Source organism: Musa acuminata, chromosome BXJ1-5 (genome assembly GCF_036884655.1).
Source record: "Musa acuminata AAA Group cultivar baxijiao chromosome BXJ1-5, Cavendish_Baxijiao_AAA, whole genome shotgun sequence".
Classification (NCBI taxonomy): domain Eukaryota; kingdom Viridiplantae; phylum Streptophyta; class Magnoliopsida; order Zingiberales; family Musaceae; genus Musa; species Musa acuminata.
Window position 1 is genome coordinate 17,385,959 of NC_088331.1, and position 26,542 is coordinate 17,412,500.

At 40.8% G+C, this 26,542-nt stretch overlaps 1 long non-coding RNA gene across 1 annotated transcript; it reads right to left on the reverse strand.

Annotated features, from left to right (window-relative positions):
• Positions 1 to 454: 454 nt before the first annotated feature.
• On the reverse strand, positions 455 to 1,958 carry LOC135675010 (uncharacterized). Its single transcript, XR_010513796.1, has 3 exons — positions 1,646 to 1,958; positions 1,525 to 1,569; positions 455 to 1,204 (listed from the first exon to the last, which is right to left on the reverse strand). It is a non-coding gene; the product is annotated as an uncharacterized LOC135675010 (long non-coding RNA).
• Between the last annotated feature and the right edge of the window lie 24,584 nt (positions 1,959 to 26,542).

A 26,542-nucleotide genomic window follows, 5' to 3' on the forward strand; every position in this document is an offset into this window, starting at 1 on the left:
CTTCCTGTGTTACTCAAAATGCAGATCAAATCATAAACACTATTAATTGGTTTCATCATCAAAATCTGAGATTCAACAAATTTTGCACACTTATCTCAACATATAGATTAGATCAAATAATTTACCAATTGATTTAATCATCAAAATCTAAGATTCAACAGAGGCCACCGACATCCACTAACAATCTTCTTTCAACGGGCGAAGATCAACTACTCTTTTACACCCCTCTTCTCCTTTTCATAGCTTTAGTAGACAACCTTTTACATGCACTCACTCCTCCCTAAACAGAAATTTAAACTTTTAGAATTAGATGTGGGAATCTATCAAGTGATTGCTACAGCATTTTCCCACTTTTAAGTTCTCTGTGCTTGTATGTCTTAACCAAGGATGAGAAGGGTATTCATAGGCTCCAAATGGATTCAATCTTGGAGCCAAAACTAGTGTCATTCCGGGTCTTCCAAGTACTGGCGGTACCATCGCTAGTGCTGGGCAATACCACTACCTGCAGCACTAATACTACGTGGTATCACATCTAGTTTAGCAGTACCATCGCCTGACATCCTGCCACTAGGCGATACCACCGCCTAATATAGTCTCGGAGACTGTGTTTGGACAATACCACTGCCCAGACTAGCGGTACCACTACCTAACATCTTGTTATTGGGTGGTACCACCGCTTATTATAGTCTCAGAGATTGTGTCTGGACAGTACCACTACCCAGACTGGTGGTACCATCGCTTGACATAGTCTCGGAGATTGTGCCATCGACGATTCCACCTATTGGGTCACTATTTGGGCTTTTCACTTAGCCCAACATACCCCAAACTTGGGCCCAATTGGCCCTTAATTAAATTGGCCCAATTCCAACCCAATTACACCTAAAACCTACTTTGATCTTGACAATTATTACAAAGCTAAACCAAATGTTATCCGACATGTCATTGGTTCATCGACGTCTCATCCGATTCTTCAGCGCATCGTCCTCTCTTATGGCCTATTACCCAATTGGCCAGTTAACCTTCGTAACTCCAATTTTCTTGCCATAATTTTAGCTTTTCTTGGCCCGATGCCCAAACCATGGCCCAAAGTCTTCTACCGATATGTCGATTGATCCTCCGGCTCGACGTCCAATCTTCTGATATGTTCCACTCCGGTCCAACATGATTCTTCTTGCTTTAATTGTCTCTCCCTGATTGTAGCTTCCTGCATAACTCAAAACGTAAATCAGATCATAAATATTATCAATTGATTTTATCATTAAAATCTAAGATTTAACATATTAATCATTCTAAAAAATTCCAGCTAAATTGCTAATCTTTTACTTACACTATGAAATTTTTATACATATAAAAAAGTTTTAGATTTTTATAACTAAATTGAGATGTGTTGACGTACTCCAGTTAATGTCTATGTTTTTTCTCTTTTCTAGGCAGCAAATAGTAAACCAGGTCAAGGCAGAATACTAACATGTTTTGCTCTTCTTGAACACACTTATGTAACAACTTGTAACTAAGCTGTCGTACCTTGTAAGATCGTTGCCCCTTCCTACAACTTCCTTGATCCCAACTCTACGTGTAGTCACAAGAAAAATTAGAAGGATCGTAGCGGTACAGCGATTACTCTAGAAGCATGGAATAAACTCACCTTCTAATTTCAAGCAGACAGCAAACTCAATAAGATAAGAGCATGAATCCGGGATCCAATTCTTTCATGGTGTAGTCACCTATTGCTGGTGCAGCATCATCAAGATTCTCACTTCAAATTAGAGCAGAGACAGACGCTCGAACTATGTGAATCTTAATGATGCTACACTTGCAAACGTCGACTGCCTTAATTCCAGAACGGAAGAACAGACCCAAGAAGAAGAAGAGAGGGGAAGAAGGGTTGAGAAGTGAGATAAGGACAGAAGAATGATATCAGTGAAGATTTGGATGGAGTGGAAGGGAGAAAAAAACAAGAGTACAGCAGATAGAAAGCGGGATCCCCGCGGGCACGTACGAGCACGAGACGTAGGTGGGGCTCTCAAGCTGGCCGAGCCGAAGAAAATGACCGCGCCAACCCCAAACAGGCGAATGAATGCAGCCATGATTTTTTGTCCTATTTGTGTTGCTGCTCATATCCTTCCTTCCGGACCCCCACGGATTTCTTAAGGGAACACATTGGATCTCGAGAACCGAAACACCACGAGAGAGAGATTAGAACAAAGATCTCCAGCTAAGGATATAAAAGAAGAGTCCAAAAGCAACAAAGACTTTTTTCAACTGAAGATTTCTGTCGTACATGATAAGATTACTATGCATTCCGCGTTAATGTTTTTTTTTTCGAAACGAAACTTTACTAAATAGAACGGATTATATATATATATATATATATATATATATATATATATATATATATATATATATATATATATGACCGTTTTGCATCATGATGAACCAAAAAGTCAAGCTACGAAGATCAATTTTTTATCCAAAAATTAACAACACTGGTCCTCTTCCTAAATACATAAAAATATTTATATTTATCAAAATAAAATAATAATCTTTTAATCTTTCTCACAAGGTCAGTATAAGGATGAACGCTTGGATAGAAAGAAAAAATAGCAGGATAGAAAATGAAGTGACCGAGAGCAGTAGACAATATACCAACCTAGAGAGACTTCACCGGCCATTCTTTAATGAGATGAGAACAAAGACCTCACGTCCACTAGCAACAAACACTTTCGTACATGAACGAAGAAAATGATAAGACTTTTATGGCACGAAAAAATAGAAAAAAAGCAAAACGAGCATTATAGAAACTGGAGAGACCAGCAGACCGTATCCATCAATGGAATTTGTGGCAGTTGTGAACTTGTGAAGAAAGTGCAATTGAATGTATGTTTGGACTTCGACAGAGTTATTTCACCACTAACCCACTTTCTTTTCTTCGAAAGCTGCAATAGGTTAATAAAGTGGCCTGACGCTTTGGCAAAAGTTTCTCTTGGGGGTGTTATGACTTTGACAAATCAAATAAATGCAGTTCATATTTTTATACATATTATTTAATATATTGATCGTCACAAACTTTAGCAGCAATCATGATGTGATTTTTTTATCAACCTAATTCCCCAAATTAAGTAGAATATAGATTCAGCAGTGCTATCTGATTTGTCCTTAGCTTTCCTTCTATTTTCGTTATTTTCTTTGTCCATCTATAACCTTGGGAACCAACTTTCATCCCTATAATCCCATAGATCAATGAGCCATTTTTGTTTCTTTCAAAATCTCCTGCAAGATTTCACACAAAACCTAACAAATATCATCTCATTCTCCCCCTTTTAATTGTGTTTTTGGAATTCTCTTTATTGCACACAAAACCTGAAAAATATCAGTGCGTTGTCCTTATTCAGATAGTATCATCCACCTTTTCATGATACTTGACATGAATTCTTCTTTATATTTTCTGTGATTTTTTTTTACTTTAGTTCACAATTCATAAGGATATGGAGTTGGAAGAAAATGTTTTGGATATGTTGAGAACAGTTTTGATGATTTAGCATGTGACAAGGAGCTTTGCTCCTACAAATCTATTAGCAACCAATAATATAATTACATTTATCAAAAATTAAGAGTTTGATATCGCATCTAATATATTTTAATATCTAAAATATTAATCTAATGATGATGTACCAGACTTAATAAAGGTTCATGATTCAAAATCTTATCTAATATATTTTTGAATATACTATCGAGTTTAATTAGTAAATATTTTGATAAAATATCGTAAACTCTAAAGTTTTGTTAAATTTTGAGTTTTGATAATAAAATCAATTGATGAATTTGATGATCTAATATGTTATTGAAATAAATGATATAGGAAATACTTCATGTTGAATCTCGTATTTTGATGATGAAACCAATTGATAATTGTGTTTATGTTTTAATCTACGTTTTGAGTGACGTAGGATGCTTCGATCAGGATGAAACAATTAAAGCAGAAAAAATCATGTTAGGCCGGAGGAACATGTCAGAAGATTGGACGTCGGGCTGGTGGATCGATCGACATATCGATAGAAGGCTTCGGGCAGTGGATTCGGGCATCGGGCCAAGAAGAACAGGTATTGCGCCAAGGATATCGGAGTTACTGAGTCAACTGCCCGATTGGGCAATAGGCCGTAAGAGAGGACGATGCGCCGACGAATCGGAGGAAGCGTCGAGGGACCAATGACATGTTGGACAATTTGATTAATGCTTAGTATTAATTTTCTAGATCGAAGTTTGTTTTATATGTGCAGGATTAAATAGGAAGGAAGTAAGACATATAGTAGGAGTTGCACCGGAGTTAAGGTCATGATCACGTTGGGGGTTCGAGAGTTCGACGGAAGTCCGAACGGTCGTCGGAGGTTCTACGAGAACAAATCCAAGAAGTCCAGGAGCTTGCCAAAGAAGCTCGTCGGAACTCGCCAAGTGGATCGTCACAAGTCTAGGAGTTTGTCGGAAGTCCACTAGAGCATCGCCAAGGGTTCGTCGGATGTTCGCCAGAAGTTCGTCGGAAACTCGCTAGAAGAAGCGATTGGCACACCGGAGCAAGTTATAGTATTAATGTCTTAAATATCATAGTTAGCATGTAGATTAAGTTAGGAATGGGAGATGATCCCATTAGCTTAATCTGGGGGCAATTGGGCCCTTAACAAACCCAAATTGGGCCGAATGGATCAGCCCATTCGGACCCAGAATTCCTGGCCGGCGGTGCGCCTAGGAGACTTGGTCTCCCAAAAATTTTAGGCGGTAGTACCGCCCCTATCAGGCGGTGGTACTGCCTGAGCTCGGTCTTCGAGCGATGTCAAGCAGTAGTACCGCCCAGACTGAGTGGTAGTACCGCTCAATGACAGATGACAGGTGGTAGTACCGCCCAGTTATGGCGATAGTACCGCCAGGACCCCGAAAAATCGGGAGATGACACTTTTCAACTCCAAATTCAAACTGATTGGGGCCTATATAAACCCTACCCTTTCTGAAAGGGTAACCGAAAGCTTGATCTTACTCTGTGATTTTAGAGCTCAAAAGTGTTGTAAAGGCCAAAAGTTCTCCCTCTTTTCTTCCAAGTTTTGATCATTCAAGAGAGGAGAGAAAATTCTGTAAGGGTTGTCTCCTATGCTCGTCAAAAGGAGTGAAACTGTAAAAAGGTGGTTGGCCTTCGCCTATTGAAGGAAGGCCTCTAGTGGATGTCGGTGACCTCGTCGAAAGAGGAAGCCAAAAGTGGATGTAGGTCAAGATTGACTGAACCACTCTAAAATTACTATGCTCTCTGGTTTGCATTTATTCTTGCTGTTTACCTTACTGCAAACCTCTATATGTGCTTTACTTCCTTATTACTTTTGCTGCACTCCTTTACGAACTCGCTTTCAAGTTAAGTTTCCGAAAACGGTTTTACATCGGAAATGATTTCATCATACGAATGTCGTTTCAAATCGTCGAAAGTTTTCTACTGCACTAATTCACCCCCCCCCCCTCTTAGTGCTCTTGATCCGAACAATTGGTATCAGAGCCTCATTTTTCATATTTGGTTTAACACCCAAATTAAAATGGCTCTTTTCGGCTTTCAAGAGGGTCAATCTCTTATTCGTTCTCCCTTTTTCAATGGGACGGATTACACTTATTGGAAAACTCGAATGAGAGTTTTCTTGCTTTCATTGGATTTGAATATGCTTATAAACGTAGTGAAAGAAAGAAATCAGTTTGTAATGAAAATGAAAAGCTTAAAGTAAATGCAAACCAGATTTATAGTGGTTCGATCATTGTGACCAACATCTACTCCCGATTCCTCTTCACTCGAAGCCACCGGCTTCCACTACCGAACTTCTTTCAATGGACAAAGATCAACTATCCTTACAACTGTTTCTCCTTTTCACATAGGAGAGAACCTTTATACCTCTCTTTTGGATCTCACTCCTCCCTTAGAAAACTTCTAACTCGAAGAGAAAAAGACTCAAAATCCTAAAAGAGATTCTATTTTTTTCTCAAGCATTCTTTTCCTTTTTTTTTTGAAATTCATGTTTTACCTTGTAGGAATAGCTGGGGTATTTATAGACCCCAAATAACTTCAAAAATAGAGCAAAAAAAGTTTTCATCCTAGGTTTCCCGGGTCCTACCAGTACCACCGCTTGTGCTGGGTGGTACTATCACCTACAGAACTGACATTTGGGTGGTACTATCGCCCAGACTAATGGTACCACCGCCTAAAATAGTATGGGAGACTGTGTCTGGGCAGTACCATTGCTCGACAACCTAGAAAAGTGTGCTCTTGACTTTTTCAACTAATAAGTGATTCCACCTAATCTTGAGAGACCAAATGGGCATTCCACTTTGTTAGGATCAAGAGCACTAAGAGGGGGGGGGGTGAATTAGTGCAGCGGAAATCTTATAATAATTTAAAAACCAAAAGCTGCGTTCGTTCAAAAACTATTATGATGCAAACGCAAATTCTCAGTTTGTATCTAAGTGCAGTTTGCGTCTAAGCGCAGATTGCGTTTAAGCGCAGTTTTGCGTCTAAGCGCAGTTTTGCGTCTAAATGCAGATTTACGTCTAAACGTAGATTTACGTCTAAACGCAGTTTTACGTCTAAACGCAGTTTTACGTCTAAACGCAGTTTTACGTCTAAACGCAGTTTTACGTCTAAACGCAGATTTACGTCTAAACGCAGTTTTACGTCTAGACGCAGATTTACGTCTAAACTTTGAAACTCGTTTGTATACTCGCAGAAGGCAGTATGCAGTTGAAATCAAGACGTAAACGTGAACTGAAATCTGATGATTGAGCGAAGAAAGCCGATTTACGTCTGAATGCAGTTTTACGTCTAAATGTTGAAATTCGTTCGTAAAATCGTAGAGGACAGATTGCAGTTATTAATAGGATTAAAATGTAAGCGTAAACTGCAAAGAAGCTCGTTCGTAAAAGCACGGAAAACAGTTCTGCAGAATCAAACGTAAACGTAAACTGTAATGTATGAAAATACGAGTTTACGTCTGAATGCAGATTTGGAAGAACAGCACTTAGAACTTGTTCGTGAAAGCGCAGAGAGCAGTAGTGATGAGGGAGGTTTGCAGTAATGATAAAGTGCTCGAAAATAAACGCAAACCAGAGATTTAGAGTGGTTCGGTCAGCCTTGACCTACTCCACTTTTGGCTTCCTCCACCGATGAGGTTGCCGACGTCAACTAGGTGCCTTCCTTCAATGGGCGAAGGCCAAACTTCCCTCTTACAATTTCTCTCCTTTTGACAGGCTTAGGAGACAACCTTTACAGACCTTTCTCTCCTCACTTTACAATCAAAAACTTGAAGAACAGAAGGAGGAGACTTAAAGGCTTTACAACACTTTTGAGCTCTTTAGAATCACAGAAAAGATCACGATTTCGGTATAGGTCTGTATCTTTTCAGTGCTGAATGGGTGGGGTATTTATAGGCCCCAACCCAATTCAAAATTCGAGCTCAAAACGGTCAAATCGATCAAATCCCAGAATTCTGGGATCAGGCGGTTGCACCTCTCGACTGGAGAGGTGGCACCGCTTGGCAGAGCTCGAAGACTGAGCTCTGCCGATTGCTTCTCTCTGCCAGAGCTCGAAGACTGAGCTCGATGGTTGCATCACCTGGCAGAGCTCGAAGACTGAGCTTGGTGGTTGCATCACCTGGCAGAGCTCGAAATCTGAGCTCGGTGGTTGCATCACCTGCCAGAGCTCGAAACTGAGCTCAGGCTGATCCACCTCTCTGCCAGAGCTCGAAGACTGAGCTTGGTGAATGCATCACCTGGCAAAGCTCGAGACTGAGCTCAGGCTGATGCACCACTCTGCCAGAGCTCGAAGACTGAGCTCTGTGGTTGCATCGCCTGGCAGAGCTCGGAACTTGAGCTCTGGCGGTGCAACCTCTTGGCTGGGGCGGTTGCACCTCCCAGCCTCGCAGCCCTGGCGGTTGCACCTCCTGGCTGGGGCGGTTGCACCTCCCAACCCCACAGCCCAGGCGGTTGCACCTCCTGGCTGGGGCGGTTGCACCTCCCAACCCCACAGCCCAGGCGGTTGCACCTCCTGGCTGGGGCGATTGCACCTCCTGGTGCAATCAGGGTCCGAATGGTTCACTCCATTCGGCCCACTTTGAATCTTTTCAGGGGCCCATTTGCCCCAAGATTAAGCTAATGGGATCACCTCCCATTTTCATGCTTAATCATCATGCTAACTACGATTAACTCTAAGACAACTTCTGCAGCTTTGCTCCGATGCGTCAATCGCTTCTTCCGGCGAGTTTCCTGCCAACTTCCGTCGATCAACCGATAACCCTCGGTGATCCTTCTGCGGACATCCGGCATACTCCTGGACTTTGCGACGATCCACTTGGCGAGTTCCGACGAGCTTCGCTTGGCAAGCTTCTGGACTTCTCGGATCTGTTCTCTCTGAACCTCCGACGACCGTCCGAACTTCCGTCGAACTCTCGAACTCCCAACGTGATCATGATCTTGACTCCGGCGCAACTCCTGCTGCTTGTCTTACTCTCATCGTAGTTAATCCTGCACACTTATCTCAACACATAGATTAGATAACAAATGACAATTGACTTCATCATCAAAATCCGAGATTCAACAATCTCCCCCTTTTTGATGATGACAATCAATTGATAAAGGAGTTGTCCTTAACTCCCCCTATCTATATGCCATAGTTGAGATAAGTCAACCTTGAATTCAAGACCTAAGAATTCAAGTGACGTATTGATAAGTTAGATCAGTTAAACTTATCAATGCTCCCATCATGATGCCTATCATGATGTATCTCTTCAAGAATTATGTCAAGGCATGACATACATCATCAAGTTTGTATGATAGTGTTTGTAACCATTCATCATGTAATCATATAAAGCAACGAAGGACTTTTTACATGATGCTCACATTTGAGATTTTCTAGTAAGTTTGCATTTTCTTCACAATATCAAATCACGATATGATGCAAACTATAGTACATGTTCACATATCTCTTGGTGATGCAAGGATGGCATATCATTGTTTATAGCATCACTCAAGTATTTGCAACTATGACATAGATATGATTATGGCAGTTCAGTTATGACATAGTGTTTATCAATTCATATTTTTCTCCCCCTTTGTCATCAACAAAAAGCATGATAGCATTATCAAGCATATAAAGGAAGTCATGACACATATATCTCTTTATTGTTTTTGCTTGACGGAGGAAAGTCATTTTCCAAAGAGTTTTCATAAGAGTGTACGGGAACATCCCATTTTTAGCATACAACCCGAAAAATGAACTTCTTACATGCATTTGGTTAAAAATATTTGTCACATAACATGTTATTTGATCAAGCGTTGTCAAGGCATGTAATAGTAATAACATTCGAAAAATAATTTTAACTAGTTTAAGTATTTGGACACATCAACATTCCTAATTCTCTTCTTATGTAATCAAATTGTTCTTCACATAGGGGTTTTGTGAAGATATCAGCCAGTTGATGTTTGGTATCAATAAACTCTATGGTTACGTCATGATTAGTGACATGGTCACGTATAAAGTGATGTCTAATATCAATGTGTTTTGTTCTTGAGTGTTGTATAGGATTTTTAGTTAAGCATATTGCACTCGTGTTATCACATTTAATGGGAATATCTTTAAGATTCACTTTGTAATCTTCTAAAGTGTTTTTCATCCATACAACTTGTGCACAGCATGCACTTGCTGCAATGTATTCAGCTTCGGTTGTTGATAGGGCAACCGAGTTTTGTTTCTTAGATGACCAGGATACAAGGGCATGTCCTAAAAATTGACATGATCCTGATGTGCTTTTTCTGTCTAGTTTACAGCCAGCGAAGTCCGCATCAGCATAGGCTGTTAATTCAAAATTTTCTAATTTTGGGTACCATAATCCTAGATTGGTAGTTCCATTAAGATATCTGAGTATTCTTTTGACTGCTTTGAGATGAGATATCTTAGGGTCTGATTGAAATCTAGCACAAAGTCCCACACTGAACATGATGTCTGGTCTGGTGGCAGTGAGGTAAAGTAAACTTCCTATCATACCCCTATAGGTTTTTTGATCGAAGCTTTCTCCATTCTCATCAATTTCTAACTTAGTGGAGGTGCTCATAGGGGTGTCAATGGCTTTTGAATTATTCATTTTGAACTTCTTTAGCAAACTCACAGCATATTTGGTTTGACTAATAAAGATACCATTGCTTAGTTGTTTGATTTGTAGGCCTAAGAAGAATGTTAACTCTCCCATTAGACTCATTTCGAATTCATGACTCATAGTTTTCGCAAAGGATTCACAAAGAGATTCATTTGTAGAACCAAAGATAATGTCATCAACATAAATCTGAACAATGAGAAAATCATTTTCAAAATTCTTGATAAACAATGTAGTATCAACCTTGCCTTTTATGAAATTATTTTCAATGAGAAAAGAGCTAAGTCTCTCATACCAAGCCCTTGGGGCTTGTTTTAAACCATAGAGAGCTTTAGTTAATCTAAACACATGATTAGGGTAGCCATTATTTTCAAATCCAGGAGGTTGTTCAACATAAACTTCTTCGGAAATGAAACCATTTAGAAAAGCGCTTTTAACATCCATTTGAAATAACTTAAAATTATTGCAACTAGCGTAGGCAAGGAGCATCCTTATGGCTTCCAATCGAGCCACAGGTGCGAAGGTTTCTTCGTAATCGATACCTTCTTCTTGGTTGAAACCTTTGGCCACTAATCTAGCCTTGTTTCTAACCACGATACCATTTTCATCTTGCTTGTTTCTAAAGACCCATTTAGTACCAATTACTAAATGGTCATTTGGCCTAGGAACAAGCGTCCATACCTCATTTCTCTCAAATTGATTTAATTCATCTTGCATTGCGATAATCCATGAATCATCTTTCATGGCTTCATCAACACATTTGGGTTCAATTTGGGAGAGAAAAGCGGCGTTGGCACAAAAGTTTTTAAAAGAAGATCGTGTTTGAACCCCCTTTGATGTGTCTCCTAGGATTAGCTCCTTAGGATGAGCATCTATATACTTCCAATCCTTGGGTAAGGATGTTTTGGAAGTGGATGCAACCAAGTTGCTAGTTGGAGACGGGGTTTCGTTTAAATTCAAGGAATCAAAATTAACATCATCATCAAGATCATTTTTCTTAATTTCTGAAATCTCATTGAAAACAACATGAATGGATTCTTCAATAGTTAAGGTTCTTTTATTGAAGATGCGAAAAGCTTTAGAAACCGAAGAATAACCAAGAAAGATTCCTTCATCAGATTTAGCATCGAATTTTCCTAAGTTATCCTTTTCATTCAAGATAAAACACTTACACCCAAAGACTTTAAAATATGAGACATTGGGTTTTTTGTTATTCCATAACTCATAAGGAGTTTTGGTGAGTAAGGGTCTTACTAGGACTCTATTTAAAATATAACATGCAGTGTTTACAGCTTCGGCCCAAAAATATTTGGGTAGGCTATGTTCATTCAACATGGTTCTTGCCATTTCTTGCAAATTTTGATTTTTTCTTTCTACTACCCCATTTTGTTGAGGATTTCTTGGAGTAGAGAAGTTATGGTTGTATCCGTTGAGTTCACAGAATTCTTGGAAGTCATGGTTTTGAAATTCTCCACCGTGATCACTTCTAATTGACGAAATCATAGATTCCTTCTCATTTTGAACAAGTTTACAAAACTTGGTAAAATGTCTAAAGCATTCATTTTTTTGTTTTAAGAAGTAGGTCCATGTATATCTGCTGTAGTCATCAATAATGACAAAGGCGTATTTGCTACCTCCTAGACTCGATGTAGAGATTGGTCCGAACAAGTCCATATGGATCAATTGTAAGGGCCTAGAGGTGCTTATTTGATTCTTAGCTTTGAAGCTACCCCTTATTTGCTTACCTAATTGGCAAGCATCACATACATTATCTTTGATGAACTTGATATGAGGAATTCCTCTTACAAGTTCTCTAGATGATACTTGATTGATTAGTTTCATGCTAGCATGACCTAATCTTCTATGCCATAGCCAAGCATCCTCATTCATAACGGCAAAGCACATTTCATCACATAAGTCATTGATGTCAATAGTGTATACGTTGTTTTGTTTTAATGCAATCATAGATATATTTTTGTGTGGTTTTTCAATGATGCAGGCATTAGATTCAAATCTTATAATATATCCTTTATCACATAATTGACTAATGCTCAAGAGGTTATGTTTTAAACCATCAACTAGTAAAACATCTTCAATAGAGAGGTTGGATTTGTTACCTATGGTTCCTTTGCCAATGATTTTACCCTTGTTGTTGTCTCCGAAGGTGACATATCCTTCGTCTATGCTAGAGAGCTTAGAGAATTGAGATGGATCTCCGGTCATATGCCTTGAGCATCCACTATCAAGGTACCATTTCTTGCTCCTAGCTTGCGATTGTTTAGTTTTCTACAAGAAAGGATGATGTTTAGGTACCCATTTGCTTTTGGGTGCCTCATAAATAGATCTACATTTTCTATCATGTTGCATAGAGTTTATCATGGTTCCTTTAGGAACCCAAACTAATTTGTTTGGACTTATTTTCTTGAATGGACAACAATGTGTCTTGTGTCCAGATTTGTAACAAAAGTTGCACTTGGTTTGGTGTTGAACGTGTAAGATGGGGCCTTTTACAAAGGTAGTTGGATTTCGGTGAGGACTCCTCACAAATCCAATCCCACTTCTTTTGGGAGCATGACCCTTGTTTGTAAGGATCATGTTTAATGACTTGCTACCAACCTCGAATTTCTTCAAGGTGTCCTTAAGCAGCAAGTTTTCTTTTTGTATAGTTTCTAAATCATGACATTTGATACATGAATTTAAACTATCATGATGTTCGACTTTTAACTTATCAAACTCACAAGTAAGATTATCATGTACCCTTTTTAGCAACTTGTATTTTCTATTTATAACTTTGCATTCATCAAATAAATCATGGAAGGCATTTAATAATTCATCGAAAGATAAATCAGCATCTAATAAATCCGTTACCTCCTCTTCGATGGCCATAAAGGCGCAATGAGCAACTTGCTCGGTGTTGGATTCTTCTTCCTCAGATGCGCTCGAATCATCCCAAGTTGCTTGGAGCGCCTTCTTCTTTGTTGTTCTTTTCTTGACTTGGGGACAATCACTTTTGTAATGTCCCGGCTTTTTACATTCATAGCAGATCACTTGGTCCTTCTTAGGTTCAAGTTTATTTTTCACATCGTTTTTAAACTTGTTTCTTTTGAAGAATTTTTTAAACTTTCTTGTCAAAAGTGCCAAGTCATCATCACAGTCCTCATCACTTGAGTTTTCTCTCAAGTGGCATTCAGAAGTTTTAAGTGCCATATCCTTCCTGTTCTTTGGAAGGATGTCTTCTTGCTCTTCATGAGCTTTGCAAGTCATTTCGTAGGTCATTAATGACCCGATTAGTTCTTCAAGAGGGAAATTTCGCAGATCTTTTGCCTCTTGAATGGCGGTGACTTTAGGATCCCAACTCTTAGGAAGGGATCTTAGTATCTTATTAACAAGCTCAAAATCCGAAAAGCTCTTTCCGAGTCCTTTTAGACCGTTGACGACATCCGTGAAACGGGTAAACATGTCGCCAATGGTTTCACTCGGTTTCATTCGAAAAAGTTCAAAAGAATGTAGCAACAGATTGATTTTTGACTCTTTCACTCTACTTGTGCCCTCGTGGGTCACTTCAAGTGTGTGCCAAATATCAAAAGCAGTTTCGCAAGTTGAAACACGATTAAACTCGTTTTTATCAAGTGCGCAAAATAAGGCATTCATAGCCTTTGCATTAAGAGCGAAAGCCTTCTTTTCCAAATCGTTCCAATCGATCATTGGAAGAGAAGATTTTGAAAATCCATTTTCAACAAGGTTCCATAGTTCAAAATCCATAGAAATAAGAAAGATCCTCATTCGGGTCTTCCAGTAAGTGTAGTCCGTTCCACTGAACATGGGTGGACGTGTAATCGAATGCCCCTCTTGGTTTCCGGCGTATGCCATCTCTCTTGGGTTTTAATCCTTTAGAGAGTTAACCTTGCTCTGATACCAATTGTTAGGATCAAGAGCACTAAGAGGGGGGGGGGGTGAATTAGTGCAGCGGAAATCTTATAATAATTTAAAAACCAAAAGCTGCATTCGTTCAAAAACTATTATGATGCAAACGCAAATTCTCAGTTTGTATCTAAGTGCAGTTTGCGTCTAAGCGCAGATTGCGTTTAAGCGCAGTTTTGCGTCTAAGCGCAGTTTTGCGTCTAAGCGCAGTTTTGCGTCTAAATGCAGATTTACGTCTAAACGCAGATTTACGTCTAAACGCAGTTTTACGTCTAAACGCAGTTTTACGTCTAAACGCAGATTTACGTCTAAACGCAGTTTTACGTCTAAACGCAGTTTTACGTCTAAACGCAGTTTTACGTCTAAACGCAGATTTACGTCTAAACGCAGTTTTACGTCTAGACGCAGATTTACGTCTAAACTTTGAAACTCGTTTGTATACTCGCAGAAGGCAGTATGCAGTTGAAATCAAGATGTAAACGTGAACTGAAATCTGATGATTGAGCGAAGAAAGCCGATTTACGTCTGAATGCAGTTTTACGTCTAAATGTTGAAATTCGTTCGTAAAATCGTAGAGGACAGATTGCAGTTATTAATAGGATTAAAATGTAAGCGTAAACTGCAAAGAAGCTCGTTCGTAAAAGCACGAAAAACAGTTCTGCAGAATCAAACGTAAACGTAAACTGTAATGTATGAAAATACGAGTTTACGTCTGAATGCAGATTTGGAAGAACAGCACTTAGAACTTGTTCGTGAAAGCGCAGAGAGCAGTAGTGATGAGGGAGGCTTGCAGTAATGATAAAGTGCTCGAAAATAAACGCAAACCAGAGATTTAGAGTGGTTCGGTCAGCCTTGACCTACTCCACTTTTGGCTTCCTCCACCGATGAGGTTGCCGACGTCAACTAGGTGCCTTCCTTCAATGGGCGAAGGCCAAACTTCCCTCTTACAATTTCTCTCCTTTTGACAGGCTTAGGAGACAACCTTTACAGACCTTTCTCTCCTCACTTTACAATCAAAAACTTGAAGAACAGAAGGAGGAGACTTAAAGGCTTTACAACACTTTTGAGCTCTTTAGAATCACAGAAAAGATCACGATTTCGGTATAGGTCTGTATCTTTTCAGTGCTGAATGGGTGGGGTATTTATAGGCCCCAACCCAATTCAAAATTCGAGCTCAAAACGATCAAATCGATTAAATCCCAGAATTCTGGGATCAGGCGGTTGCACCTCTCGACTGGAGAGGTGGCACCGCCTGGCAGAGCTCGAAGACTGAGCTCTGCCGATTGCTTCTCTCTGCCAGAGCTCGAAGACTGAGCTCGATGGTTGCATCACCTGGCAGAGCTCGAAGACTGAGCTTGGTGGTTGCATCACCTGGCAGAGCTCGAAATCTGAGCTCGGTGGTTGCATCACCTGCCAGAGCTCGAAACTGAGCTCAGGCTGATCCACCTCTCTGCCAGAGCTCGAAGACTGAGCTTGGTGAATGCATCACCTGGCAAAGCTCGAGACTGAGCTCAGGCTGATGCACCACTCTGCCAGAGCTCGAAGACTGAGCTCTGTGGTTGCATCGCCTGGCAGAGCTCGGAACTTGAGCTCTGGCGGTGCAACCTCTTGGCTGGGGCGGTTGCACCTCCCAGCCTCGCAGCCCTGGCGGTTGCACCTCCTGGCTGGGGCGGTTGCACCTCCCAACCCCACAGCCCAGGCGGTTGCACCTCCTGGCTGGGGCGGTTGCACCTCCCAACCCCACAGCCCAGGCGGTTGCACCTCCTGGCTGGGGCGGTTGCACCTCCTGGTGCAATCAGGGTCCGAATGGTTCACTCCATTCGGCCCACTTTGAATCTTTTCAGGGGCCCATTTGCCCCAAGATTAAGCTAATGGGATCACCTCCCATTTTCATGCTTAATCATCATGCTAACTACGATTAACTCTAAGACAACTTCTGCAGCTTTGCTCCGATGCGTCAATCGCTTCTTCCGGCGAGTTTCCTGCCAACTTCCGTCGATCAACCGATAACCCTCGGTGATCCTTCTGCGGACATCCGGCATACTCCTGGACTTTGCGACGATCCACTTGGCGAGTTCCGACGAGCTTCGCTTGGCAAGCTTCTGGACTTCTCGGATCTGTTCTCTCTGAACCTCCGACGACCGTCCGAACTTCCGTCGAACTCTCGAACTCCCAACGTGATCATGATCTTGACTCCGGCGCAACTCCTGCTGCTTGTCTTACTCTCATCGTAGTTAATCCTGCACACTTATCTCAACACATAGATTAGATAACAAATGACAATTGACTTCATCATCAAAATCCGAGATTCAACACACTTAACCTAAAAGAATCCCAACTCAAGCCCAATGAGCCCCTAATTAAGTTGGCATGGTTACACCTGAAATCAACTCAATTGCAACCTAAACTAACTCGATCTAGATATAATTGATTACAAGCGTGAATCCTATGTCGTTTGACATGTCATTAGTTCATCCGGCACTTCGTCCGATCCTTCGGCGCATTGTCCTCTCCGTTGACGTTTTGCCTAATCGACATGTTGACTCCCCCAAATTTTAATCTCCTTGGTGCAATGTCCGATCCTTTGGCCTGATGCCCGAACTCACAACACGAAGTCCTTCTACTAACACATCGACCCATCCTGCGGTCGATGTGTAATCTTCTGACATGTTTACTCTAGCCAAACGTCTAATTCCTCCTACTTTAACCAATTTACCTTTTCTGATCGAAATTAGTCATATGTAACTCAAAATGCAGATTAGATTGTAAAGTCATCAATTGATTTCATCAACAAAATCTGAGATTCAACACCCACACAAAAAGCTATGAGACCAACTGCCTCCATCATATAGACGGGTATACAATACACCAGTCTGTCCGGATATCTCGATATCCCTCTTGAGTAACCAATGACCAGGATTATTTAGAATATGTATTTAAAGATAAATCGGTCTTATTATGGTGATATCATCATGATCCAATTCTCATTCCATAGAACCATGAACAACATTATATATATATATACATATATATATATGTATATATATGTATATATGTATATATGTATATATATATATATACATATATACATATATACATATATATACATATATATACATATATATACATATATATATATGTATATATATATATATATACATATATATATATATATACATATATATATATACACACATGTATATATATACACATGTATATATATATACACATGTAAATATATACACATGTATATATATATATATATATACATGTATATATACATGTATATACATGTATGTATATACATGTATATACATCTATATATGTATATACGTGTATGTACATACACATATATACATATATATGTATATACATGTATGTACATTTATGTCATATATATGTATATACATGTATATATATATATATATATATATTGTTGAATCTCGGATTTTGATGATGAAGTCAATTGTCATTTGTTATCTAATCTATGTGTTGAGATAAGTGTGCAGGATTAACTACGATGAGAGTAAGACAAGCAGCAGGAGTTGCCCCGGAGTCTAGATCATGATCACGTTGGGAGTTCGAGAGTTCGACGGAAGTTCGGACGGTCGTCGGAGGTTCAGAGAGAACAGATCCGAGAAGTCCAGAAGCTTGCCAAGCGAAGCTCGTCGGAACTCGCCAAGTGGATCGTCGCAAAGTCCAGGAGTATGCTGGATGTCCGCAGAAGGATCACCGAGGGTTATCGGTTGATCGACGGAAGTTGGCCGGAAACTCGCCGGAAGAAGCGATTGACGCATCGGAGCAAAGCTGCAGAAGTTGTCTTAGAGTTAATCGTAGTTAGCATGATGATTAAGCATGAAAATGGGAGGTGATCCCATTAGCTTAATCTTGGGGCAATTGGGCCCCTGAAAAGATTCAAAGTGGGTCGAATGGAGTGAACCATTCGGACCCTGATTGCACCAGGAGGTGCAACCGCCCCAGCCAGGAGGTGCAACCGCCTGGGCTGTGGGGTTGGGAGGTGCAACCGCCCCAGCCAGGAGGTGCAACCGCCTGGGCTGTGGGGCTGGGAGGTGCAACCGCCCCAGCCAGGAGGTGCAACCGCCAGGGCTGCAAGGCTGGGAGGTGCAACCGCCCCAGCCAAGAGGTTGCACCGCCAGAGCTCAAGTTCCGAGCTCTGCCAGGCGATGCAACCACCGAGCTCAGTCTTCGAGCTCTGGCAGAGTGGTGCATCAGCCTGAGCTCAGTCTCGAGCTCTGCCAGGTGATGCATTCACCAAGCTCAGTCTTCGAGCTCTGGCAGAGAGGTGGATCAGCCTGAGCTCAGCTTGGAGCTCTGCCAGGTGATGCAACCACCGAGCTCAGTTTCGAGCTCTGCCAGGTGATGCAATCACCAAGCTCAGTCTTCGAGCTCTGCCAGGTGATGCAACCATCGAGCTCAGTCTTCGAGCTCTGGCAGAGAGAAGCAATCGGCAGAGCTCAGTCTTCGAGCTCTGCCAGGCGGTGCCACCTCTCCAGTCGAGAGGTGCAACCGCCTGATCCCAGAATTCTGGGATTTGATCGATTTGATCGTTTTGAGCTCGAATTTTGAATTGGGTTGGGGCCTATAAATACCCCACCCATTCAGCACTGAAAAGACACAGACCTATACCGAAATCTTGATCTTTTCTGTGATTCTAAAGAGCTCAAAAGTGTTGTAAAGCCTTTAAGTCTCCTCCTTCTGTTCTTCAAGTTTTTGATTGTGAAGTGAGGAGAGAAAGGTCTGTAAAGGTTGTCTCCTAAGCCTGCCAAAAGGAGAGAAACTGTAAGAGGGAAGTTTGGCCTTCGCCCATTGAAGGAAGGCACCTAGTTGACGTCGGCAACCTCATCGGTGGAGGAAGCCAAAAGTGGAGTAGGTCAAGGCTGACCGAACCACTCTAAATCTCTGGTTTGCGTTTAATTTCGAGCACTTTATCATTACTGCAAACCTCCCTCATCACTACTGCTCTCTGCGCTTTCACGAACAAGTTCTAAGAGCTGTTCTTCCAAATCTGCATTCAGACGTAACTTCGTATTTTCATACATTACAGTTTACGTTTACGTTTGATTCTGCAGAACTGTTTTCCGCGCTTTTACGAACGAGCTTCCTTGCAGTTTACGCTTACATTTTAATCCTATTAATAACTGCAATCTGTCCTCTACGATTTTACGAATGAGTTTCAACATTTAGACGTAAAACTGCATTCAGACGTAAATCGGCTTTCCTCGCTCAATCATCAGATTTCAGTTCACGTTTTCAACTGCATACTGCCTTCTGCGAGTATACAAACGAGTTTCAAAGTTTAGACGTAAATCTGCGTCTAGACGTAAAACTGCGTTTAGACGTAATTCTGCGTTTAGACGTAAAACTGCGTTTAGACGTAAATCTGCGTTTAGATGTAAAACTGCGTTTAGACGTAAAACTGCATTTAGACGTAAATCTGCGTTTAGACGTAAAACTGCGTTTAGACGTAAATCTGCGTTTAGACGTAAATCTGCATTTAGACGTAAATCTGAGTTTAGACGCAAAACTGCGCTTAGACGCAAAACTGCGCTTAGACGCAAAACTGCGCTTAAACGCAATCTGCGCTTAGACGCAAACTGCACTTAGATACAAACTGAGAATTTGCTTTTGCATCATAATAGTTTTTGAACGAACGCAGCTTTTGGCTTTTAAATTATTATAAGATTTCCGCTGCACTAATTCACCCCCCCCCCCTCTTAGTGCTCTTGATCCTAACAATTGGTATCAGAGCAAGGTTAACTCTCTAAAGGATTAAAACCCAAGAGAGATGGCATACGCCGGAAACCAAGAGGGGCATTCGATTACACGTCCACCCATGTTCAGTGGAACGGACTACACTTACTGGAAGACCCGAATGAGGATCTTTCTTATTTCTATGGATTTTGAACTATGGAACCTTGTTGAAAATGGATTTTCAAAATCTTCTCTTCCAATGATCGATTGGAACGATTTGGAGAAGAAGGCTTTCGCTCTTAATGCAAAGGCTATGAATGCCTTATTTTGCGCACTAGATAAAAACGAATTTAATCGTGTTTCAACTTGCGAAACTGCTTTTGATATTTGGCACACACTTGAAGTGACCCACGAGGGCACAAGTAGAGTGAAAGAGTCAAAAATCAATCTGTTGCTGCATTCTTTTGAACTTTTTCGAATGAAACCGAGTGAAACCATTGGCGACATGTTTACCCGTTTCACGGATGTCGTCAACGGTTTAAAAGGTCTCGGAAAGAGCTTTTCGGATTTTGAGCTTGTTAATAAGATACTAAGATCCCTTCCTAAGTGTTGGGATCCTAAAGTCACCGCCATTCAAGAGGCAAAAGATCTGCGAAATTTCCCTCTTGAAGAACTAATCGGGTCATTAATGACCTACGAAATGACTTGCAAAGCTCATGAAGAGCAAGAAGACATCCTTCCAAAGAACAGGAAGGATATGGCACTTAAAACTTCTGAATGCCACTTGAGAGAAAACTCAAGTGATGAGGACTGTGATGATGACTTGGCACTTTTGACAAGAAAGTTTAAAAAATTCTTCAAAAGAAACAAGTTTAAAAACGATGTGAAAAATAAACTTGAATCAAAGAAGGACCAAGTGATCTGCTACGAATGTAAAAAGCCGGGACATTACAAAAGTGATTGTCCCCAAGTCAAGAAAAGAACAACCAAGAAGAAGGCGCTCCAAGCAACATGGGATGATTCGAGCGCATCTGAGGAAGAAGAATCCAACACCGAGCAAGTTGCTCATTACGCCTTTATGGCCATCGAAGAGGAGGTAACGGATTTATTAGATGCTGATTTATCTTTCGATGAATTACTAAATGCCTTCCATGATTTATTTGATGAATGCAAAGTTATAAATAAGAAATACAAGTTGCTAAAAAAGCTACATGATAATCTTACTTGTGAGTTTGATAAGTTAAAAGTCGAACATCATGATAGTTTAAATTCATGTATCAAATGTCATGATTTAGAAACTATACAAAAAGAAAACTTGCTGCTTAAGGACACCTTGAAGAAATTCGAGGTTGGTAGCAAGTCATTAAACATGATCCTTACAAACAAGGGTCATGCTCCCAAAAGAAGTGGGATTGGATTTGTGAGGAGTCCTCACCTAAATCCAACTACCTTTGTAAAAGGCCCCATCTTACACGTTCAACACCAAACCAAGTGCAACTTTTGTTGCAAATCTGGACACAAGACACATTGTTGTCCATTCAAGAAAATAAGTCCAAACAAATTGATTTGGGTTCCTAAAGGAACCATGATAAACTCTATGCAACATGATAGAAAATATAGATCTGTTTATGAGGCACCCAAAAGCAAATGGGTTCCTAAAGATCATCCGTTCCTATAAAAACATTAAAAGTCTAGGCCGGAGCAAGAAATAATGTTCTGCTCCTTAACTCTCAATGATCATAAACCAAGAATCAAAAAGGAACTCGCAACGCTTAAGTAACAAGTGGAAGCTATGAAATCACAAATACGATACAATTAGAAACTTATGATATCCAAATTCACATACCCCCCTGATCTTCAAAACCTGTTCATCTACGAATTAATTCTTGTAGAAACTAAACATGTCATGATCTTAAAAGGGACACCAAACAAACATTCGTATGCACGTTAAAAGATCTATCTTACAAAGAGCTTCTTCCTTAAATAAAAACTCATACGAAATCATGTAACAAACATCAATTGCTCTGAAACTCTCCTCAAGGAAAATTCTCCCAAATCAAATCATCCTAAGTACTCACCTGCTGCAGGCGGTGGCACCTCTCCAGCTGGCGGTTGCACCTCCAGCCATCTTATGTTGCCAGAGGTTGCACCGCTCCAGCCAGAGGTGCAACCGCCAGCAGCTCTGCTCCTTAAAATCACGCTAGGGCCGGCTGAGGAACCGACCCCAACTCACCCCCATTTCCTCCTCTACTCTTCCAAGTCTCCTCCATTCCCATTTCACTCCTCTAAGCCTTCCAAATACCTCTTATTTCGGAGCAAAACATCAAGAATCCTTCCTTCTCTTGAAGATCTCACAAAGGTACTCTCTAAGAAGCTCTTAAATTCTGTTTTGTTCTTCATTTACTTTAGCTCATCATCATCCCTCTAAACAGCAGTAGTAATGGGATCTAGAAGATCCTCAAGGGACAAGGGAAAGAGGAGAGTAGTAGAAGAGTTTGATCTCACTCTTTTTGATTCCAAAAACCATGCTGAAAAATTTCTCTCCTTCGAACTAAGAAGCATCAATAAAGGAAAATACGTAGATCTGAATGAACTAAGAGATGTAGAGACTATCCATTGGTTTGCAAACCTAAATCTACTTCCCATTTTGCAGATCAACGAACCCATTTATCCTAGACTAGTTAGATTGTTTTATAACAACATGCAAAAAGATGATGAAGAAAGGATATCAACCTATCTCTTAGGACAACACATTTCAATCACTGATAGATTCATTTGTGATATAATAGGTATTCCCATGAAAAGCATAGGACTTTACTTCAAAGGATCATGGGATGAAGAAACTATTGAAACATCCTACGTTGAAGCCTTAGGAACAATCCTTGCCAATCCTAACGTAGAATCTATTCCTAAAAGTTGTGAACATCTAATGCCCTTTAACACTAAGATACTTCATCATATCATGACTAGTATAATTCTTCCTAAGCAATACCATCATGATGAAGTAAGTCAATTGGAATTAGGAATTATGTACCTAATTATGAAAGAACGTGACATTTGTCTTGGCTATCTGATCCAACAAAACATGTTGGAATTATCTACGAAAGATATGATGCTCCCATATGGTGGAATTATTACTAGAATAATGAAAGCTTACGACATTCAAATACCACTAGAAGAAGAAGTAATGAAATCAGATAGATTCAGCATAATAAACAAAAATCTACTTCACCGACTAAGATGTCACTATAGAAACGATAACTGGGTTAGAATGCCTAGAAGAACTAATCCCCCTGAACCTGAACCTGAACCAGAGCCGGAAACCCCAGTCTTTAGGAGTACCCACTCTCCTCCAATCTGTCCCTTTGAGGAAACACATCCAGTTGAGCAAACTCACACATCATCCATCGAAGATATCGGGATTCGGATGGACCGATTTGAGCAACGACAAGAACGGCTTGAACTTCGACAAGATCAAATCCTAACCGAGCTACAACAAATCCATCGACAATTTGACTCTTTACTTAGGCACTTTAATCTTCCACCTCATGAATAAGCTTGTATAAACATCTGATGTTTGTGATATGACATGTTGTAAACTCCTTGTGTTATTCATGAAGGACTTTGTCTTTATGGTTACCTGATATGCTGTACATATGTTACCCTGATATGGTTATCTTTGTCTGTGTAAGCATATTTGCAAACATCTCTCGTTGTTTATCTCGGTTTTTGCACTGAAACTAAAAAGGTTTAAAAGCCTATGCCTTGAAAATATGAAGCAACATACCAATGTAAGTTGATAAGTCAGCAGTATGACATTGATATGGTCGCTATTGCTAATATGATTGCTATCATGCCATGTATCAAACAAAAATTTGCATCATACGAGCTGATATCTTACCATGTGATGCAATGCTACACTTGCTGAAATAAAAATCCTGCTATGCAATATAATATAATGCTGCACTTGAAATAATTGTGTTACTACATCAAAATTATTTTTCAAATGATATTACTATTACATGCCTTGACAACGCTTGATCAAATAACATGTTGCAAATTATGTGACAAATATTTTTAACCAAATGCATGTAAGAAGTTCATTTTTCGGGTTGTATGCTAAAAATGGGATGTTCCCGTACACTCTTATGAAAACTCTTTGGAAAATGACTTTCCTCCGTCAAGCAAAAAAGAGATATATGTGTCATGACTTCCTTTATATGCTTGATAATGCTATCATGCTTTTTGTTGATGACAAAGGGGGAGAAACATATGAATTGATAAACATATGAATTGATAAACACTATGTCATAGCTGAACTGCCATAATCATATCTATGTCATAGTTGCAAATACTTGAGTGATGCTATAAACATGTTATGCCATCCTTGCATCACCAAGAGATATGTGAACATGTGCTATAGTTTGCATCATATCTTGATTTGATATTCTATAGAAAATGCAAACTTGCTAGACAATCTCAAATGTGAGCATCATGTAAAAAGTCCTTCGTTGCTTTATATGATTACATGATGAATGGTTACAAACACTATCATACAAACTTGATGATGTATGTCATGCCTTGACATAATTCGTGAAGAGATACATCATGATAGGCATCATGATGGGAGCATTGATAAGTTTAACTGATCTAACTTATCAATACGTCACTTGAATTCTTAGGTCTTGAATTCAAGGTTGACTTATCTCAACTATGGCATATAGATAGGGGGAGTTAAGGACAACTCCTTTATCAATTGATTGTCATCATCAAAAAGGGGGAGATTGTTGAATCTCGGATTTTGATGATGAAGTCAATTGTCATTTGTTATCTAATCTATGTGTTGAGATAAGTGTGCAGGATTAACTACGATGAGAGTAAGACAAGCAGCAGGAGTTGCCCCGGAGTCTAGATCATGATCACGTTGGGAGTTCGAGAGTTCGACGGAAGTTCGGACGGTCGTCGGAGGTTCAGAGAGAACAGATCCGAGAAGTCCAGAAGCTTGCCAAGCGAAGCTCGTCGGAACTCGCCAAGTGGATCGTCGCAAAGTCCAGGAGTATGCCGGATGTCCGCAGAAGGATCACCGAGGGTTATCGGTTGATCGACGGAAGTTGGCCGGAAACTCGCCGGAAGAACCGATTGACGCATCGGAGCAAAGCTGCAGAAGTTGTCTTAGAGTTAATCGTAGTTAGCATGATGATTAAGCATGAAAATGGGAGGTGATCCCATTAGCTTAATCTTGGGGCAATTGGGCCCCTGAAAAGATTCAAAGTGGGTCGAATGGAGTGAACCATTCGGACCCTGATTGCACCAGGAGGTGCAACCGCCCCAGCCAGGAGGTGCAACCGCCTGGGCTGTGGGGTTGGGAGGTGCAACCGCCCCAGCCAGGAGGTGCAACCGCCTGGGCTGTGGGGCTGGGAGGTGCAACCGCCCCAGCCAGGAGGTGCAACCGCCAGGGCTGCAAGGCTGGGAGGTGCAACCGCCCCAGCCAAGAGGTTGCACCGCCAGAGCTCAAGTTCCGAGCTCTGCCAGGCGATGCAACCACCGAGCTCAGTCTTCGAGCTCTGGCAGAGTGGTGCATCAGCCTGAGCTCAGTCTCGAGCTCTGCCAGGTGATGCATTCACCAAGCTCAGTCTTCGAGCTCTGGCAGAGAGGTGGATCAGCCTGAGCTCAGCTTGGAGCTCTGCCAGGTGATGCAACCACCGAGCTCAGTTTCGAGCTCTGCCAGGTGATGCAATCACCAAGCTCAGTCTTCGAGCTCTGCCAGGTGATGCAACCATCGAGCTCAGTCTTCGAGCTCTGGCAGAGAGAAGCAATCGGCAGAGCTCAGTCTTCGAGCTCTGCCAGGCGGTGCCACCTCTCCAGTCGAGAGGTGCAACCGCCTGATCCCAGAATTCTGGGATTTGATCGATTTGATCGTTTTAAGCTCGAATTTTGAATTGGGTTGGGGCCTATAAATACCCCACCCATTCAGCACTGAAAAGACACAGACCTATACCGAAATCTTGATCTTTTCTGTGATTCTAAAGAGCTCAAAAGTGTTGTAAAGCCTTTAAGTCTCCTCCTTCTGTTCTTCAAGTTTTTGATTGTGAAGTGAGGAGAGAAAGGTCTGTAAAGGTTGTCTCCTAAGCCTGCCAAAAGGAGAGAAACTGTAAGAGGGAAGTTTGGCCTTCGCCCATTGAAGGAAGGCACCTAGTTGACGTCGGCAACCTCATCGGTGGAGGAAGCCAAAAGTGGAGTAGGTCAAGGCTGACCGAACCACTCTAAATCTCTGGTTTGCGTTTAATTTCGAGCACTTTATCATTACTGCAAACCTCCCTCATCACTACTGCTCTCTGCGCTTTCACGAACAAGTTCTAAGAGCTGTTCTTCCAAATCTGCATTCAGACGTAACTTCGTATTTTCATACATTACAGTTTACGTTTACGTTTGATTCTGCAGAACTGTTTTCCGCACTTTTACGAACGAGCTTCCTTGCAGTTTACGCTTACATTTTAATCCTATTAATAACTGCAATCTGTCCTCTACGATTTTACGAATGAGTTTCAACATTTAGACGTAAAACTGCATTCAGACGTAAATCGGCTTTCCTCGCTCAATCATCAGATTTCAGTTCACGTTTTCAACTGCATACTGCCTTCTGCAAGTATACAAACGAGTTTCAAAGTTTAGACGTAAATCTGCGTCTAGACGTAAAACTGCGTTTAGACGTAATTCTGCGTTTAGACGTAAAACTGCGTTTAGACGTA